The sequence below is a fragment of the Lolium rigidum genome, chromosome 3 (assembly GCF_022539505.1).
Source record: "Lolium rigidum isolate FL_2022 chromosome 3, APGP_CSIRO_Lrig_0.1, whole genome shotgun sequence".
NCBI classification, from domain to species: Eukaryota; Viridiplantae; Streptophyta; class Magnoliopsida; order Poales; family Poaceae; genus Lolium; species Lolium rigidum.
The window spans coordinates 275,504,045-275,523,795 of NC_061510.1; the positions used below are offsets into that span (position 1 = coordinate 275,504,045).

Below are 19,751 nucleotides of genomic sequence, written 5' to 3' on the forward strand. Positions count from 1 at the left end.
CCTCTTCTTCCAGTTCCGCGCCCTGCACTCCCTCCGCACCCTCCGCGCCCTTGGTATTCCCCTTCCAGGACGTGTTCGACCTCGGGCTCCACGGAGTTGACGTCGCAGGAGCTCGATCGAGGAGATAAGGTTGAGCTCGACGGAGGCCATGCGCAAGATGTCCGTCACGTAGAGCAGATCAGGAGCTCTACGCCCAGATCCACGCCTGTTGGGACGCCACCCACCCACACATGGACTCCTCTGCCTACGCATCTCCCTCGTCGGCGTCGCCGTGGCAGCAGCTCCTCCCGGCAGAGCGCGGCCACCTGCCGTCCTACGAGGCCCTCGCCTCCGCCCCGCCGCGGCGCAGCACCGGGCGGCGCGCCGCATCGCCAAGCGGCGCCCACGCCCGTCGCGGCGGCTGCCGACGACCTACATCAGCGCCGACCCCGCCGAGTTCCGCCGCATGGTGCACCAGGTCACGGGCGCCGACGAGCCCGTCCCCCCGCCGCCGCAAATCAGCAGCAGCAGATGGCGGAGGAGCCCCTCCTCCTCCACGCGCTCGCCGGCCGCATGGCGGCCGGGGGAGCCGACCGCGCGATGCTGCTGCCGACGCTGGACACATCGGCGTTCCTGCTCGGCGGCTGCAGGGCGAGGCCGTCCGAGGCGCGGACGGATGCGCTGCCGACACCGCCGTGCGACGCCGGCTCGATCGCGCTGGACAACAACGCTGGCGGCGGCTGTGGGTTCCCGACCTTGGAGTCGTGGTTTGCCCAGACGTCCAGGTCCGCCGCTCGCCGCCGCTGGAGCTCCTCCGGGACGTATAGTGGCCAGCCGCTGGCGTTGGTGGCTCGGCCACATACGCCACGTAAGTTTCGCAGACGGCCGTATACGCTGTTTGATCGATTTTTCGCGGGCGGCTTATGTGGTCCCATTAGGTGCCGCTGCCACTTACATCCTGACCTTTATCGGTACATTTTGATATACTCTATCGTCGATTGTTTTCAGTCCTCCTCCTTTCCTTCTCAGAAAAAAACGGGACGATGGGTTGAACAGCGGTAATCCCATACTTACGGACAGACTGGGTTACTGAAACCATACGGGCCAACGTGGCTTGCATTCGTTGGTTGGAATTTGATTCTCTCCTTAAAAATCGGGGCTGAACTTTATCGGTACATTTTGACACGTACTTTCCTCCTCCTCCTCCCCCACAATCTCCTTCATCGATCCCTTCCCATGGCGGGGAACTCCGGCCCCTGATTTTTCTCTCCCCATCCATCAGCCCACCACTACGCCGCCTCGCCCGACTTTCCACCCTTTTCTCCCTCTCCCACGATAAGGCAGAGGACTACGTCGATGACGAGGTAGCCTGGAGCCTGGAGGAGTCGGCGGCGCAGAACCTTCAGGAGTACGCACGAATGGAAAAATGTGTGCAGGAAGGGGGCAGGGTCTGACGGATAGCGGCAGCGACAGGCGTGAGGAGACGTGGTATTGGTACTGGCTGGGCAGCGCGATAAGTTTCTCTCGACGATGCAAAGAGGTGTTTGGCAGAAGGGGAAGGACCTCGAGGAGGCGTGCGGAGAACCTGGGAGCGGCCTAGCCGGAAGGCGGTGAGTGCGAGTGGGCCGGGTGCCGGACGAGGACGCCGAGGAGCTGGTCGTGGAGGACGAAAATGCCGCGGGAGAGCAGGTCCTTCAGTGCAACGAGGCACTTGAGGGCCATGGCCGGAAGCCGCCGCGCGCAGGCGCTCCGTGAACGCGGACGCGCGTGACGAGGCAGAGAGACGTGATTTGCGGCGGAAGGCGAGGAGCGCATACAGTACGCACAAGCAGAGCACAACCATGCGAGGATCCGGGCCCGGTCGACCAGCCGTCGCTGTACAAGCAGAGCAAAGGCAGGCTCCAATACCATCTACAGTTGGAGATTGCACTTGTGGAATAAGTTGTGGGCCGTAGGGAAGAACACGAGATGCAGGGATTCATACTTTCAATCCAACAAGGTTCGTTAATTTCACTTGATCGTCTCTTCCAGAATATGAATGTGTTTGATTTGGTTAATTTTTCACTTACATGTGTGTTTTCTGTGTTCTTGATGCCATGCCAGGAAGCTCAATATTATTTTTTGGTTTGTGAGATGGAGCTTCATTGTAAATCACTAAAGAAGATTTCAGTTTTCTGGTAAAAGTATCCTCATGACGTGACAAAAAATTGACCCTAATAAGGATGATGCAGGAGGATACCAAAAGAAGTAAGTTCATACTCCATAGCGTTCGGTCCCACTCTTCTCCATTTTAACCAAGAGTATTTAGAATATACTTATCCATCTACAATTTTAGAGCCTCTCTAGAAAATCACCAATGTCTCAAGTATGATCGTATTTTCCAGCCGATTGAATATTGATCTTTGTAATTGTAGACTTTGCAGCCTATCTAGGCTTTGCTGGATGTTCAATGTATAATTTTTATTTACTTTCATGCATCTCCTCACAGCCTTGGAGGATATTGCTGAGGAGGTTCAAGAAGCACTGGTGGAAAAAGGGCTTTTAGTCCCGGTTCACAACGGGCTTTAGTCCCGGTTGTGCAACCGGAACAAAAGGGTCGCGACTAAAGGCCACGTGGGCGGCTGGCGTGTGCCAAGGCGAAGGACCTTTAGTCTCGGTTTGTAACACGAACTGGGACTAAAGGCTAATTCGTTAATTTTTTTTTTGTTTAGGTTTCTAATTATTTTTCACTCCTTTTTTTTCTATTTTTCAGAATTTCTATTATTTCAGTTATTTACATAGTTTAGTGTCTAACTGCAATTATCTCTAGTTAAATTACTTACTCGTGGTCACACTTCCCGCTCGGTCACCCATCCTTCCACACTAGCACGCTTAACTTCCGAGTTCCATTCTGTCCCGCATCCAAGTGCTTCACGCGCATGTATGTGATACTAGTATCATATCAATCATATTAACATGTTGGTTGATGTCACATTTATTTATTGTTTGAATTTCAAATAATTATTTTAATAAACAAAAGTAAATATGTAATAATGAACTTGAATAGATAAATAAACATTAACTTTTTAATTTGTTTTTTTTTAATATTTTTTTTTGCCAAACCTAAAACCTAAAAATTTGAAAATCTAAAATTGGTTAAAAGTAATAGTAATCTTTATGCAGAATGCAATTAATAATTTTATTTTTTTAAAAAATAAAAATATAAAATCCGTAATTTATAGCAAAAACTAAAATCTTCCTGCTTTCGTATTTATTTGAAATTTCGAGAATCTAAAAATTGGCTAACCGGGTAAACCCCGGTGAATTCGGATGTAACTTTTTCCCACGATGATTTTGATATATTTGACGTTTTTTCCGACGTCGTATGCAAAAGTTAATGCGGTTTTAGCATTTTTCAAACCTTTTTTGTAAAATGAGTGAAAATTTGAATTTCTTAATTTTCCCTAATAGTAGGTTGCGTAACATATAGGAATCTCAAAAGATTTTATTTTTTAAATTTTCTATCATTTTCTTTTCTATTTTACAGAGTTAAAAATAACATTTAGTCTCGGTTGGTGTTACGAACCGAGACTAAAGGGAAGAGGCCTGCGCCGGCCGCATCCCACCATAACCCTTTAGTCCCGGTTGGTGTTACCAACCGAGACTAAAGGGTACCCTTTAGTCCTGGGTTGGAGCATTAGTCTCGGTTCACCAAGAGAACCGGGACTAAAGACCCCATTAGTCCTGGATCAAGATATTTGGGGACTAATGGATTGGGATGAAAGGCATTTTTTCTACTAGCGAAGGCGTAGGAAGGCAAGGTAACCTAGAGAGCAGCGCAAGCAGATGCCATTTTTTTTGTTGCTTTTGAATTATATTTGGCATACACGTCTTTGGTTGCTGAGGCGAGTCTCTCGGCAGTTATTTGTTTATCTTCTCTTACTTCATTTCTGTAGGACATCCATAGTTGTGTTTCTTCCACTTTCATATAAGTATGTTCTTTCCTTTATTTCATTTTTCTTATTTTTTGCTAATCTTCATGCTTGCTTTCTATAAAGATGGAAGAATGCCACATGTATAATATTGTACGTAATTTTTTTAATCTCATACGTTCATATTAATATTATCTGTTTATATTTTTCTTAGCACATGTAAATTAATCTGGTGCTTAAAAATATATTTTTTATGGGAAATCGAATCTAAACTTTTTAGAAATCTGAACAGCGTATCGACATATCTCTAAATCCAGCCCGATTCTACACGATCAAGCTCGATTGATGTCTCAAATTTGTCCAAATTTTATATATCTAGACACGTTTTGGTGTGTAGGTATATCCGAATATATAGAAATCTTTAACATGTTCTTATGAACAGAGAAATTATGTTTTTTTTTATTTGGTTGTAGTCACAATTCAAACTCAGTGCATCGTACTTCATTGTTTTTCTTTTCTTTTGGGCTATGGATCAAACTTTGAATAGGCCTCTGTGTTATTCCGTGAAACCAATTGCACATCTCTTTTTTTATATGTATTTGGCATGTACAATTCAAGAGATGCATCTAAATAACTTCGGTCTTCATTTATGGCATGTACACATCCTTATTTTGCACGGCTTCTGTTTTAACATGTACATGACATGATCCGGCAGATGTAATCGGATCGATACAATTTCATCATCCTACGTGTGTCAATAAAACTATCCTAACCGCACCCGGCATCATTCTATAGCTGATCCTGCCTATATTATTCCTTTGCACTTTAGCTTTTTATTCTAATTAAATATCGTTTCACAACAACTCTAGCTAGCGTATGCTAATTGATTTCCACGTGACTATTGGTAGATAGATTTTCTTCCTTACAGGGATGGTGCATGTACGTGTCAACCATGACATGTCATGTAGGTTCACAAAATATGTGTTGATACATGTTATGTAAAATCTTTAAATCTTGACCATTAAATTACAGATCTAATAGCTGAAATAATTCTAATGATGTGGATTAACCTCGTGTCTCTATTTTAAACATCCGTTTTTTTGCTTTTAGAAGTTTTTTACTTACACAACGATTACAAAGGAGAAAATTCCTGAATGTTAGGTATTGTAATTTTGATTCTGAGAACTTATGTATGATTGTGCTCTGGTCCAGCTCCCCTTGAATAAATGAACCCATTATTAGTACCCAATTTTTTAAGTCAAATGTAATATTCTAATATTAGTTTTGTTGATTGTACGCTGCCTCTGATCTTAGGACTCCATATTTATGTGACTTTGACTCAGCTAGCAACTTCTGTTTCCTAATCTCTCTCAAAATGGTTATTGGTAAGATATAAGTCTTAAGTATGAGCATTATTAAATGGGAGCTCAAGTGCTAGATAACACTCCCCGCAACCTAACCCTCCCTGCATGGAGGCGCCGCGCCGTGCCTGGGAGGCCGCCAGCGGCCCTCTCCCCGTCCCCTCCTCAAGTCCTCTCTCCCGCCGCCACCGCCCTGTGCGCCGCTGGGCAAAGCCCCGCTGGCGTGGCGGCGGCCTTTCCCTCCCCGGCGACGGGAGGAATCGGCTGTGGCCTCCACCATTTCCTTCCAATTCATCGACGGTGACGGTGGGGTAGCGGCGGCCAAGGGCGGCGCGCCGTGGTGGCGGTTCGGCCGGGTTCGACAGTGGGTCTCCGATTTGGGCCCAGATGGGCCTAGGCGGGCTCGTGTGTCCGCCCTCGATCCTCCCCGCGGCTGCGGCGTTTTCCTGGGTTTCTCCCACGTCTTTAGGTGGCCTGGGGCAGTAGTTCCGGGTATGGAGGTGGTGCTCGTCTTCTTCGTCGGAGGCGGGGCGGCCAGACTGGGGCTGTTCGTGGGGATCTTTTGATCTCATGTCCAGTCCCAACAACGAGTTGGGGAGCGTAGCTACCGGTGAAAACCGTGCTCTGACTTTGGTCATGGTGGACGATGGCGACGTCACGCGCCGTTACCTTCTTGAAGGCATCGTCGTCGCAGTCTACGGCTTCTTACTCGTGTTGCTTCGGGAGAAATCTTAGAGCCGATCCCAGATCAGGTGATGGCGGCGTACGGCGTCGTTCTCCCTCCTGGGGGCATCGTCTATGGAGCAGATGCAAACTGGAGGGTCCTGAGGTGGAGCGGTGTTTTTCTTTCGTGTTGAAGACGGTGAATCTCGGCGGCATGGTGTAGTGGGGTTGCATCGTCGAATACATCATGTTCGACGTGCGCAGGGTGGTGGAGCGGTCTAGCATCATGGTGGTGTTGGTGACAGGCCTCGCAAGGTCATTGCGTTGATCTCTCCTGAAGATGGGTATGCGGAAGACGGTGGTGGCGAGGACTTCTGGCGCGTGTATGATGGTACGCGCCGAGGGTCTACCGAACCGGTTGTGCCACCTGCTCGCCATTGGGCGACTTGTCGAGGCCTTCGGTTTTTTCAATGATGAGCGTTGGTGTGATGTTAGGGTGTTGACTCTGTTCATTGACCCCCTCATCGGTGATGTAGGATTAGCGAGTTGTCGTTAGCTTTGGTGGCTTCGGTTCGATCTTTGTAATTCTTCTTGTAAGGTGTTGTGAATAATTTAATAAAAAATTATGTACATCTCTTGGATGCAGAAGCTGTGGTGATATTCCCCCATTTAAACAAATTTGAGCATTATTGAACTACTACTACTATGAAAGCGTGAATTTTCTTCTACGCACATGAGAAACAACACATGCATTAATTTCACCTACCTTGTCAATATTTGGATTTCATATGTAATCTAGTATTTGAATTTGGTTCCATGCCCCAACACTTGCTGTCATGGACAATTTACCTGGTTCTCAATAACATAAAACCTGTCATTGTTGTGTGCATGTATCAGGCCAATGAAATCCAAAATGAGGGAAGCAAAATGTATCAATGGGGGATGGCAAAACTATTTATATTCAGATTTGGTTCCATGCTCTTATACTTTCTAGCTATATCAGCGCCTTAGAGTATCTTCAGCCGCGTCCTCCAAAGCGTCTTCAAACGGTGTCGGATCGAGCGTTTGGGGGACCTATTTTGTCATGCCGCGTTTGGGGTACGTCGCTCCCCAGTCGCGTCCCTCCAAACGCCGCCCCCAATTTTTTTATAAGGTTTTCGAAAACACAACAATTTATTAAATATAGCATACAAATAAATATGTTTGTCGAGATTATTTTCAAATTAAATTACAACAAAAAATAAAACAATTAAACAAATGTAATAAATGGGGCTAGATCAAGTTGTCGTGGTATTTGCTGATAATCCTTTGATCCTCCACATATGCTCAACGAGATCATTTTGAAGTTGATTGTGAACATTGATGTCACGTATCTCTGCGTGCATGGCGAGGAAATCAGCAAAATCTGCAGGCAACTCATTATCAACCTCCGCAACAGGGCCCTAGCACTCATAGGGACCAACATGTGTCCTGACATGATTCTTGCGGTCATCCTCGGTGATCATGTCGTGCATGATCACATAGGGCTGCATCACCTCCCACATTTTGCCGTGAGACCAGCTTACGCCGGGAACTTTCCGATTGTCCCGCAGGACGAGTGCTGGATTCTGGCTAGGACCAACCCCATCAAGCTCTCCATCGTCCGAATTGGCGGTATTCACGTCTTCATCAGCGAGACCGTCCATTCCGATGGGAACGCCCTGGTAAGTAACGCTGACGCGACTGCCACTGAGAAGGACGCAGTCGCGAAGATCCGATCTGAGCTGCAGGAGCCTGTCGCGAAGCAAAGTGACAATTCTTTTGACCTGATGGAGCCGAGATTGTTTTGACAAAAGTGGCCCATTTTTCGTATATACCATCGGCTAGATAATAGCCTTTGGTATATTGGTGACCATTGATCTCATAGTTGCATGGTGGAGCATGCCCTTCCACGAGTTTGCTGAACACCGGAAACTGCTACAACACGTTGGTGTCATTGTGTGATCCCGCCATGTCAAAGAAAAAAATGCCAAATCCATAGGTAATAATCTGCCACAGCTTCAAGCACCACACTTCAATATGCATGACGCCCTTTGTATATACCTTGCCAGGCAAACATGCAGTTCTTCCATGATTAGTGCATGCAATCGATGCTTTCAAGCATTTCAGGAAATCCTCTGGCAGCATTTTGTGCCATGATCCTTGCAGGCTCTTCTTCAGTTGGCCCTCTCAAGTAGTATTTGCCAAACTTTCTCACCACAGCTCGGAAAAATTTGTACATGCACTCAATGATAGTAGACCCACTCATGCGAAGGTAGTCGTCCTGTGTATCAGCAGGTGCTCCGTATACAAGAATTCTCATGGTGGTGGTGTACTTATGAATCGACGAGAACCCGGCAATGCCTACATCGTCGTGCTTGAGCTTGAAGTAGGGGTCGAAATCTCAAACACCGTGGAGGATATTCATGAACAAACCTTTGCTCATCCTGTACCGGCACCGAAAATTGTCGGCATGTGTTTCTGAAAGATCGAGATGTCGCCTAGAGGGGGGGGGGGTGAATAGGCAATTACAAACTCTTGCGGATTTGTCTTGTAAGAATGCGGAATTAAACTATCGTTTAGTTTACAAGCACAAACCCTAAATATGCTAAGCTCAACTAAGTGTAACAATAGCGACTAGAGCTAAGCAAGATAGGCACAAGATATATGTAGCACAAGTGATAGCAAGATATATGTACTTCAAGCACGATGGCTATCACAAGGAAAGAGAGCTCGGGTATAGAAATAACCGAGGCACGCGGAGACGAGGATGTATTCCCGTGTTCCCTTGCTTTGCAACAAGGTACGTCACGTTTGGAGGAGTGGAGGTCCCACGAAGGATTCCCCGCGCCACGAAGGCTCACCCTATTCTCCGAACCACACCCACGAAGGATTATGGCCCTTTCCTTATGGTTAGCTTTTCCTCCGCTCCGGAGATGGCAAGCTCCACAACTACTTCACAAGCTCCACGAAGGAGAAGCCCGGGCCCCTTCACAATCTTCCACGAAGAGATCACCGGGACACCAACCAAGCCAACTAGGAGGTCACCCTCCAAGAGTAACAAGCTCACGGTCTCTCACTCGAACTAATCGTGGTGGAGAGCTCAACACTATGCAATGATGCAAAGCAAGAACACCGGAGGTGTTCAAGTCCTTCACACTCAAATCCCACCAAAGCAACGAATGCTAGGATGAGATTGGAGAGGAAGAACAAGGGGAAAGTCAACCAAAGACTCCAAGATCTAGATCCCAAGAGATTCCCTCACTTAGAGAAGAAATGGTTTGGTGGAAGTGTAGATCTAGATCTCCTCTCTCAAATCCTCAAATATGAGCAAGAATGGTTGGAGGAATCAAGGGGGAGAGCAAGTTCTTCAAATAGCAACAATGGAGGTGAGAGAATGGGAAGAACTGCTCAGCCCAAGGTGGAAGAAGGGCTATTTATAGCCCAAGAGCAAATATAACCGTTGGGGAAAAGTTGGGCTGAGTCAGCCGTCGAGGAGGCCGGTCAACCGGGCTCGGGACCGGGCCGTCCGGTTCGGGACCCGGTCGGACCGGGCCACGAGACCGGGCCATCCGGTCCACGGACCGGTCGACCGGGCTAGTGACCGGACCAAGCTGAAAAGCTTATCGGATAGTGCCCGGATGGCACCGGTCCGGGGCCGGTTTGAACCGGGCCATCCGGTCAGACGGCCGGTCACGCCGGGCTAGAAACCGGACCAAGATTAAAAGCTTACTGGATAGTGCCCGGATGGCACCGGTCCAGGGGCCGGTTTGAACCGGGCCATCCGGTCAGACGGCCGGTCACGCCGGGCTAGAAACCGGGCCAGCAGGAAATCATGTTATACAAAAACTGTGATAACTTTTGTGTCCGGACCCCGATTGACATGAAATCAATTTTGTTGGAAAGATAACGACGAATAGAACCCCAACAAAAACTGGAAATATGGAGACTCCTCACAGAACATTTTAGATGATTTTAGAGAGGGAGTCTCCCACCGTTAAGAAACGGTGAAGACGTCCAAACTCGAAAACGCAATAGAAGATGCATGCGGATTCCGTTTTCGATGAACTTGGGCTTGTTGTAAAGCTAGCAACAAGCTCAAGAACCTCTCACGAGAGAAACACCAAGAAGCAATAGGGATATGCAAAGTATGCAAAGGATTGAGCTCCCTAAGACGATGTGATCAAGTTACCCAACCGAAAGCCCCTCTTAATAGTGCGGCTATGTATCCTATAATCCGGTCTCCCATCAACCACCTTGAGACCGGTAAAAGAAAAAACCTAGCAAAGTCATACCTTTGCCTTGCGCATCCCGCTTGATCTTGATGATAGCTCTTCAAGCTCCATACAAGCCGGTATGCCTCAACTTGATCATCGTTGCTTCGTGAAGACTCACAAATGCTCCCCCATACACCATGATGGGAAAGCTCCATAGATGTACATCTTCACATGTCCATTATCACCAATGGACGGCAAGCTTCAAGCATGTGATCCACTTGAGATGCTCATCTTGAACTTGCCCAAATCAACTTTGTATCTTCTCATACTCACTTAAGATAGAGCATGGCTAATATTGAGTTCCACATAAGAACTCCATCTTCATTTCTTCTTCTTGATCATGTCACATATTTATCTTTAAAACAATGATCTTGATGCCAATACACAAGGTGTATCTTTATCTTCATGGCATCCATACTTGAATCCAACACATGGAATACAAGTAGTACCTATGGAATATTCCTTCATATAAACTCAATGAAAACATTAGTCCATAGGGGTTGTCATTAATTACCAAAACCACACATAGGGGCAATATACCCTTACAATCTCCCCCATTTTGGTAATTGATGACAACCACAATAAGAGGGTTTATATAATGAATATTAGGAACAAGTACGCAACTTATCCGAGAATAAGTTGTATACAAGAGGTTGTATTTGATATGGTCGAGTAACACAAAGCTACTAGCCCATAACAAAACCGGCTCTACTCACACAACTACAACAAATGCACGGGATGTGAGTAGAACCAATATATATAGAGAAAACTCCCCCACAATGTATGCACGTGTGATGAACATGAATTCATTGCATACATTGTCAAGATTAACCTTTGGGACAATTTCCACTATATATATACAACCATGCAAGACATATAAATATGGAATGCATGAGAGGCAAAACACTTAAGCACAAACCAAACTTAAGTATAAAACCATTCCCTTAAACCCTCTAAACTTCTCCCCCATTGGCATCGATTGTCAAAATGGGTGAAAAATTTAGAAGGCCAATATAACGTGAGTTCCTCCCCAAAGTGTGCACTTCTCATAATTTGAGTGGAATCAAGTGCACATATCCAATGATGAATACTTGAAGGAAACCAAACTATATTGAGGATCAAAGATTGCATAAAGATAACATGGTGAGATGAGCTTCAACAAATAAAGCAAGCAATCAAAGATCCAATTGGACAAACAAAGATATCATGATAAGAGAGATATAGTGCTCTAAAAATAAGAAAGCTCCCCAAGGTTCGTGCACAATTTATAATGTTTGCATTTGAATACAATATGCACAAACATGGAATCCTTACTCCCTATATATCATTTAGAACACAACAAAGATAAAGAGAATATGCTTATTAAGAACAACTTGAGTCCAATAATTACGAGATATGAGTGCATGAAGAGAAACAAATAAACCAAGCACTCATAAATCTTCTTTACCAATAACACTAAAATCAAAAGGATAAGAAGATAGTTGGCAAAGAACAAGGATATCAAGGTGATGGATTAACGCTCTTATGTATATGAGTTTCTAAAGTGGACAAAGTGATCCATAAAGAAACATGCACACACAAGAGGTTAACAAAATAGATAAGACAAGATATCCAAGATGAAGTCATAAAATATACCAAAGGATGTTTGCTTAAGAAGCATATATAGCCTATGGCTCCAATTTTCACTTATGGTATATATGAATGAACTTCAACCAAGTTAAACCTCAAAAACATTACAACTAACAATAAGGGAAGTAGAGCTAGTTGGAGTGTTTTGAGAAAGGCAACAAGTATCACAAAAATGGATTTATTTCACAAATTCATCAATATTGCACACAAGAGCTCTTTGAGGAATTGATATGCAATAAATTGCTAGAGGGCATATTTGGGATAGGTGAATCATAAACATGATTTATATATATATATATATATCCCCATCATATGCATCTTCTCAAATTACTCAAGTGTACAATAAGAAGTTTTCTTTAAAAGGATTTTTCAAGAACCTCAATATTTTCGAAATAAGGAATTTCATGCCAAGATGCAACCTACAAGAGGTTGGATGATATATGAGTATGCATGAATAAGATACTTGTTACCGAGATAGCAATGGCTTGATGTAGTAGATAAGAGTTCATTGATCATCCTAGCTTGACTCCAATTCTCATATGGTGATAACACGTTCCTTATAGATGAGACAAGCCTCCATTGCATCTCTAATGTACCTAAAACATCATTCAAGTACATCTTGGCCCCCAAACTTATTGGGTCCAACATGGTTAGACTAACCACAATATATAGGACACACTCCATATAAATATGTGCATATTTTGGATGAAATTTGAATTTCATGCACATCTTAGCCATTTAGGATTTGATGGAGTATATCCTATATAATGGATCGAAGAAAGCAAGCATGCTACAAGTATAAACAATTACATATAAGCACGCATAAAGACTTTAAAGATCCAAGAAAGATATACTTTGGACAAAACACCAAATGAATCAAATAAGGCATAAAGGTGTCACCAAACAAATTTGTTGTCCAAATTATATCAAAGATGCAAATCACAAAAGATTTGTTCAACAAAGTTCAACAAATGAACTAAGAAGGAACCATCGAGCACAAAGGATGAAATAAAGCAAACATGCTCAAAGATATATCTCATTCAAGCAAATAGAATATGTAAGAAGGAATGAGATAGCAAACTCCCCAAAAGAGCAAGGTTCAAACAAAATAAACCAAACCCTATACACTTTTCACAATGGCACAATGTACCATAAGGAAAAGGTTTGTCTTCCAAAACAAACACTTGATATGAATCAAGAGAATTTATCAAAAGATTTTTCAAAGGAACAAGGAAGACACATGGGAGAAACAAAGATTTGTTGGAAATAAAATAAGGCAATAAGAAGTAATTCAAGATGAAGGTGATCCATAAATTCAACCACATACAAGGTTATCAATTGTCAAAGACAATGAGTATATTGGAAATAATTTCCGGTGGTGTATTGATAATGATAGTAGGATCATCTTCACAATAAAAGGTGTAGGATTAAGTGTATATAATTAAGCACTATGCACAGATGAAGATTCTTGATAGCTTCAATTTGTCAAACAATCACGCACGGTAATGATTAGAATAACATGAAGCAAACGGTGTCCCAAATAAGATATAGAGATATGTTTTTGAGGAAAAACCGTACCAAGAATTTCTTACTCAAACAAGAATCCATAAGCTGAGCCAATAAAAGTTTTTCAATAGAAATGGAGCTAGTTTGAGCAAACATGCCACCTAGGAACAAGATAATCAAGAGCATCAACTCTAAGTGGCATAACCTCATATGTTCACATTTTCTAGGCTTGTGATATGTACAAAACATATTACTCCCCCATAATGTGATAAAACATTTCTTCTAAACAAGAGGCAACTAAAATTCAACTAGAGATGATTAATGGACATTTAGAATCTGAATTTCTCATGAGTATGACATACCACATAGTGACTAGATAATCTTGCAATATCAATACTAAGTGGTGATACCCATGTACACACATTTTTAGAGAGAGAGAGATGCATAATGCATATCACTCCCCCAAAATGGGATGTTCCATTAATCACTCAAAGAGAGCCAAATAAGATATCATCAAGATGCATTAGGCTCAAAACAATACACAAGTATATGATGAGTCAAACAAACATACTTGAATACACAAGATAGGCAAGTAAGACTCAACACATACAAACACATATTTGATACAAAACCAAACATGCAAAGGGGCAAGTAACTTACAATGAATATGAAGAGTTGAAGTATAAGTTACCGCAAGGAGGGACATTGGATATAAGATATAGATGGTGATCCATACGACTTGGCTTGGTCAAAATATAATATATGAAGATCCCTTAATTCTTCATGAATTAGCCAAGTCTCCAATGACCTCCATATGTACCTATTGATCAAGTTTGATATTGTTGGTCCCCAACCAAGTTGGGTCCTAAGAGGTTAGTCACAATAGGCTTGGCAACCCAAATGGTTCTTTTCTTGAAACCACTTTGAGTTCCAACAAACTTGGCAAACACATTGCCATCCTTATCCTTCCCTAGAGAATAATCATCATCAACAATTATAGGGTTAGATAAGGTACCACCTAAGCAAGAAGAAGCAAAGTGCCCCTTCTCACGGCATAAGTAGCAAGTGTTCCCCTTTCTCTTCTTTATTGATTTCTTCTCTTGGGGAACAATATCTTGATTCTTCTTGGGAAGTGGCCTATCTTCAACTTGAGGTCGAGCATGAGCTTGACCTTTACCTTGTGGCCGTTTCCCTTGTTGTTTCTCACTCAAGTGCTTCTTCTTCTTCTTATTCTTCAATGGGCATGATCTAACATGATGCCCTTCCACCTTGCACTTGAAACAAACCAACTTGACCGGATCCTTGACTTTGTCTTGGCCCTTCTTCTTGTTGCTCTTGCTCTTGGACTTGTTCTTGTTATTGGAGTTGAATCCAAGTCCACTCTTGTCATTGGGGGATTGTTGCACACTTAGCATCTTGTCAAGTGCGGATTTCCCTTCATGACGCTTTTCCAAGTCTTTCTTTAAAGAAAGGACTTGGGCCTCGAGCTCTTTGATTTCCTCCACATGGTTAGTAGAAATACAAGTACTAGAGGAAGTAGAAGCTTCATTGTTAGAGCAACAAGGCAAAGTGAGTAATCCAACACAAGGTGTATCACTAGTTTGACTAGATGGATTACAAGGACTAGCACATGGCAATATAACATTTGTAGTAGAGATTGTGCTAACATCCATATGAGGCTCACAAGATGTTACCTTAGTGATACTTGCCTCATGAGCTAACTTTAGCCCATCATAGGAAATTAGAAGATCATCATGAGAGCTTGAGAGCTTTTTATGACTTTCTTCCAATTCCCTATAATTGCTAGTTAGCAACTCAAGTTGAGCCCTTAGCTCAACATTCTCCTTTAAGGTCGATGCTTCACAAGAATTAGAGTTAGTAGCACAAGCATCAACAATAGTTTTCTCATTTTCATGCATATATGATTCAATTTTTTGTGTAAGCATGAAATTAGCATGCTTCTCATCTTTTAGCTCATGCTTGAGGAGAGTGAATCTCATTTCCCCATTTTCAACATGGGACTCCAACTCCACTATGGTTTCCCTATATTTATTCAAGGTATCCATAGAGTGTTCGAGATAAGCACGAGCTTCTTTATTACCACGAAGAGAAGCATATACCATTGCCATATCATGCACCAAGATATTATGTTCTTCATCATTATCATCATCATCACTCTCATCATTAGAAGATGTGTTAGGAGTCAAAGTAGGAGATACCTTTGGTCCATTTGCCATAAGGCACATGTGCATACCGGAGGATGAAGATGAAGATATTCTTGAATCCTCATTTGAAATCATGTCTTGATCCATAGAATGTTCGGTTTCCTCTACAATGTTAGTCAACAAGCAACTAGAGGAAATAGAAACATTTTGATTATGGGAGCAAGACAAGGCAAGCATATCCTCATGAGATCTATGTAAGCAATTTACACATGATATGCAAGGACTATCAACACAAGCATGTAGATTATTTTCAATGCAAGATGTGTTTAAGTCCAAAGAGGAAACATTGCAATGAGATAGAGATGAAGAGTCATCACTATTGAGCACAATATCAACATTGCAATTTCCCTCACCACTCACCATATCATTACCTTGTGTCTTGCAACACGTTGGTGAAGTGGAAGAAGATGATGACTCATCACGGCCGGAGGTGGAAGCAACTTGGAACTCTTCATGATGTGAAGGGGAAGAGAGCTCCTCGGAGTCACCACCGACCAAATGAGAAGTGGATCCACCAAACATTTCCTTAAGCTTGATCCACATCTCATGAGATGACTTTCGCTTTATATATATCAAGAACCTACGAAAATCGGGTCTCGAGGAGAATAAAAGCTCATTAGATACTTGAGCTTCAAGATGTAAGTTTTTCTCATCCTCTAAAGATAGATTATGAGAATCCATCGGAGGAGAAAAACCAACATCTAGAAATTGCTCTATATTTGGACACAAGGTCCGAAGATTACAAAGCAAGCAATTTCGCCACAAAAGATAATTTGTGCCATTAAAGACAATTGTGTCATTGTGCACTATACTAGCCGACATCTTTACTCTCAAGGCGGTGAAGCCTAAAACAAGGAGAGACCTTGCTCTGATACCAATTGAAAGATCGAGATGTCGCCTAGAGGGGGGGTGAATAGGCAATTACAAACTCTTGCGGATTTGTCTTGTAAGAATGCGGAATTAAACTATCGTTTAGTTTACAAGCACAAACCCTAAATATGCTAAGCTCAACTAAGTGTAACAATAGCGACTAGAGCTAAGCAAGATAGGCACAAGATATATGTAGCACAAGTGATAGCAAGATATATGTACTTCAAGCACGATGGCTATCACAAGGAAAGAGAGCTCGGGTATAGAAATAACCGAGGCACGCGGAGACGAGGATGTATTCCCGTGTTCCCTTGCTTTGCAACAAGGTACGTCACGTTTGGAGGAGTGGAGGTCCCACGAAGGATTCCCCGCGCCACGAAGGCTCACCCTATTCTCCGAACCACACCCACGAAGGATTATGGCCCTTTCCTTATGGTTAGCTTTTCCTCCGCTCCGGAGATGGCAAGCTCCACAACTACTTCACAAGCTCCACGAAGGAGAAGCCCGGGCCCCTTCACAATCTTCCACGAAGAGATCACCGGGACACCAACCAAGCCAACTAGGAGGTCACCCTCCAAGAGTAACAAGCTCACGGTCTCTCACTCGAACTAATCGTGGTGGAGAGCTCAACACTATGCAATGATGCAAAGCAAGAACACCGGAGGTGTTCAAGTCCTTCACACTCAAATCCCACCAAAGCAACGAATGCTAGGATGAGATTGGAGAGGAAGAACAAGGGGAAAGTCAACCAAAGACTCCAAGATCTAGATCCCAAGAGATTCCCTCACTTAGAGAAGAAATGGTTTGGTGGAAGTGTAGATCTAGATCTCCTCTCTCAAATCCTCAAATATGAGCAAGAATGGTTGGAGGAATCAAGGGGAGAGCAAGTTCTTCAAATAGCAACAATGGAGGTGAGAGAATGGGAAGAACTGCTCAGCCCAAGGTGGAAGAAGGGCTATTTATAGCCCAAGAGCAAATATAACCGTTGGGGAAAAGTTGGGCTGAGTCGGCCGTCGAGGAGGCCGGTCAACCGGGCCCGGGACCGGGCCGTCCGGTTCAGGACCCGGTCGAGACCGGGCCACGAGACCGGGCCATCCGGTCCACGGACCGGTCGGCCGGGCTAGTGGCCGGACCAAGCTGAAAAGCTTACTCGGATAGTGCCCGGATGGCACCGGTCCAGGGGCCGGTTTGAACCGGGCCATCCGGTCAGACGGCCGGTCACGCCGGGCTAGAAACCGGACCAAGATTAAAAGCTTACTCGGATAGTGCCCGGATGGCACCGGTCCGAGGGGCCGGTTTGAACCGGGCCATCCGGTCGGACGGCCGGTCACGCCGGGCTAGAAACCGGGCCGACAGGAAATCATGTTATACAAAAACTGTGATAACTTTTGTGTCCGGACCCCGATTGACATGAAATCAATTTTGTTGGAAAGATAACGACGAATAGAACCCCAACAAAAACTGGAAATATGGAGACTCCTCACAGAACATTTTAGATGATTTTAGAGAGGGAGTCTCCCACCGTTAAGAAACGGTGAAGACGTCCAAACTCGAAAACGCAATAGAAGATGCATGCGGATTCCGTTTTCGATGAACTTGGGCTTGTTGTAAAGCTAGCAACAAGCTCAAGAACCTCTCACGAGAGAAACACCAAGAAGCAATAGGGATATGCAAAGTATGCAAAGGATTGAGCTCCCTAAGACGATGTGATCAAGTTACCCAACCGAAAGCCCCTCTTAATAGTGCGGCTATGTATCCTATAATCCGGTCTCCCATCAACCACCTTGAGACCGGTAAAAGAAAAACCTAGCAAAGTCATACCTTTGCCTTGCGCATCCCGCTTGATCTTGATGATAGCTCTTCAAGCTCCATACAAGCCGGTATGCCTCAACTTGATCATCGTTGCTTCGTGAAGACTCACAAATGCTCCCCCATACACCATGATGGGAAAGCTCCATAGATGTACATCTTCACATGTCCATTATCACCAATGGACGGCAAGCTTCAAGCATGTGATCCACTTGAGATGCTCATCTTGAACTTGCCCAAATCAACTTTGTATCTTCTCATACTCACTTAAGATAGAGCATGGCTAATATTGAGTTCCACATAAGAACTCCATCTTCATTTCTTCTTCTTGATCATGTCACATATGTATCTTTAAAACAATGATCTTGATGCCAATACACAAGGTGTATCTTTATCTTCATGGCATCCATACTTGAATCCAACACATGGAATACAAGTAGTACCTATGGAATATTCCTTCATATAAACTCAATGAAAACATTAGTCCATAGGGGTTGTCATTAATTACCAAAACCACACATAGGGGCAATATACCCTTACAGTTTCCTCATGTGCGAAGTAGTCGTTTTGCAGAATGGAATGCCCCTCCATCCTCTATCGGGGCTTCGACTTCTTTCTCCCCAGCTTTGATCCACCGCGGTGCGGCCTCTTCCGCTTCTCCGCCTCGGCGTCAATCATGTCCTGGAGGGACGCGATGATTAGCAAGTGCTCCCGGATGTCGTCGTCGAAGGCTTGCTCGTCCTCCAGCAGTCGGATAAGCATCTCGTCGTCGCTATCTATGCCTGTAGCAAAGTTAATGGTTAAAATTGCGCCGCGGTAGACGAAGCAACGAATAGTGGCCAATCGCGCCTACCTGACAAGTCGTCGAACACCTTGTGTGTGCAGAAGTGGGGCGGATTTGATACCGGGTTCTGGGACGCGCTGGCGAAGCGGCGGCGGCGAAAAGGCCGGCAAGAGTGCCAGCCGCAGCGATGGTGCCGACTCTCAAAAGAGATCAGCCGTCAAAATGGCCGGCAAATCCAGCGGCGGTGGAGGGGTGGGAGGCGCGGGAGGGAAGGCGCGACGAGAAATAAAAGGCGTGAACCAACGGTTATGAAAATAGTCGCCGAAAGGTGGGAGCCCGCCTCGTTTTTCGTTTTGTCCGGTGTGTCCCGAGCGTCTCCTGTGTAGCGAGAACAGGCTCAGGGCACCGGATACCGTATTGGGCCGCGCCAGACAAAAGATACGTTGGAGCACGCGGCTAAAACGTTTTTTACCCGGCGCGCCCAAATCCCTTCGTGGGACGCTTTGCGGGAGCGGCTGGAGATGCTCTTACATTAGCTTTGGATGTTTCCGTTTCCTGAAAATCCATCTTTTAGCGTGGCAAATTTAGTTTTTGTAGCGTTGATGAATCACATGTTTCAGTCAAGTACACAAAATTCATCCGGTTATTTTTCTGAAAATCTAGCTTTTAGCGGTTGTTCATAAGCTATCATTTTCTTTGCCCATGGGAAAAATTTACAA

At 44.4% G+C, this 19,751-nt stretch overlaps 1 pseudogene; it reads left to right on the forward strand.

Moving 5' to 3' along the window:
- Positions 1-230: 230 nt before the first annotated feature.
- Positions 231-1,433, forward strand: LOC124696560 (annotated as a pseudogene).
- The last annotated feature ends 18,318 nt before the right edge of the window (positions 1,434-19,751 follow it).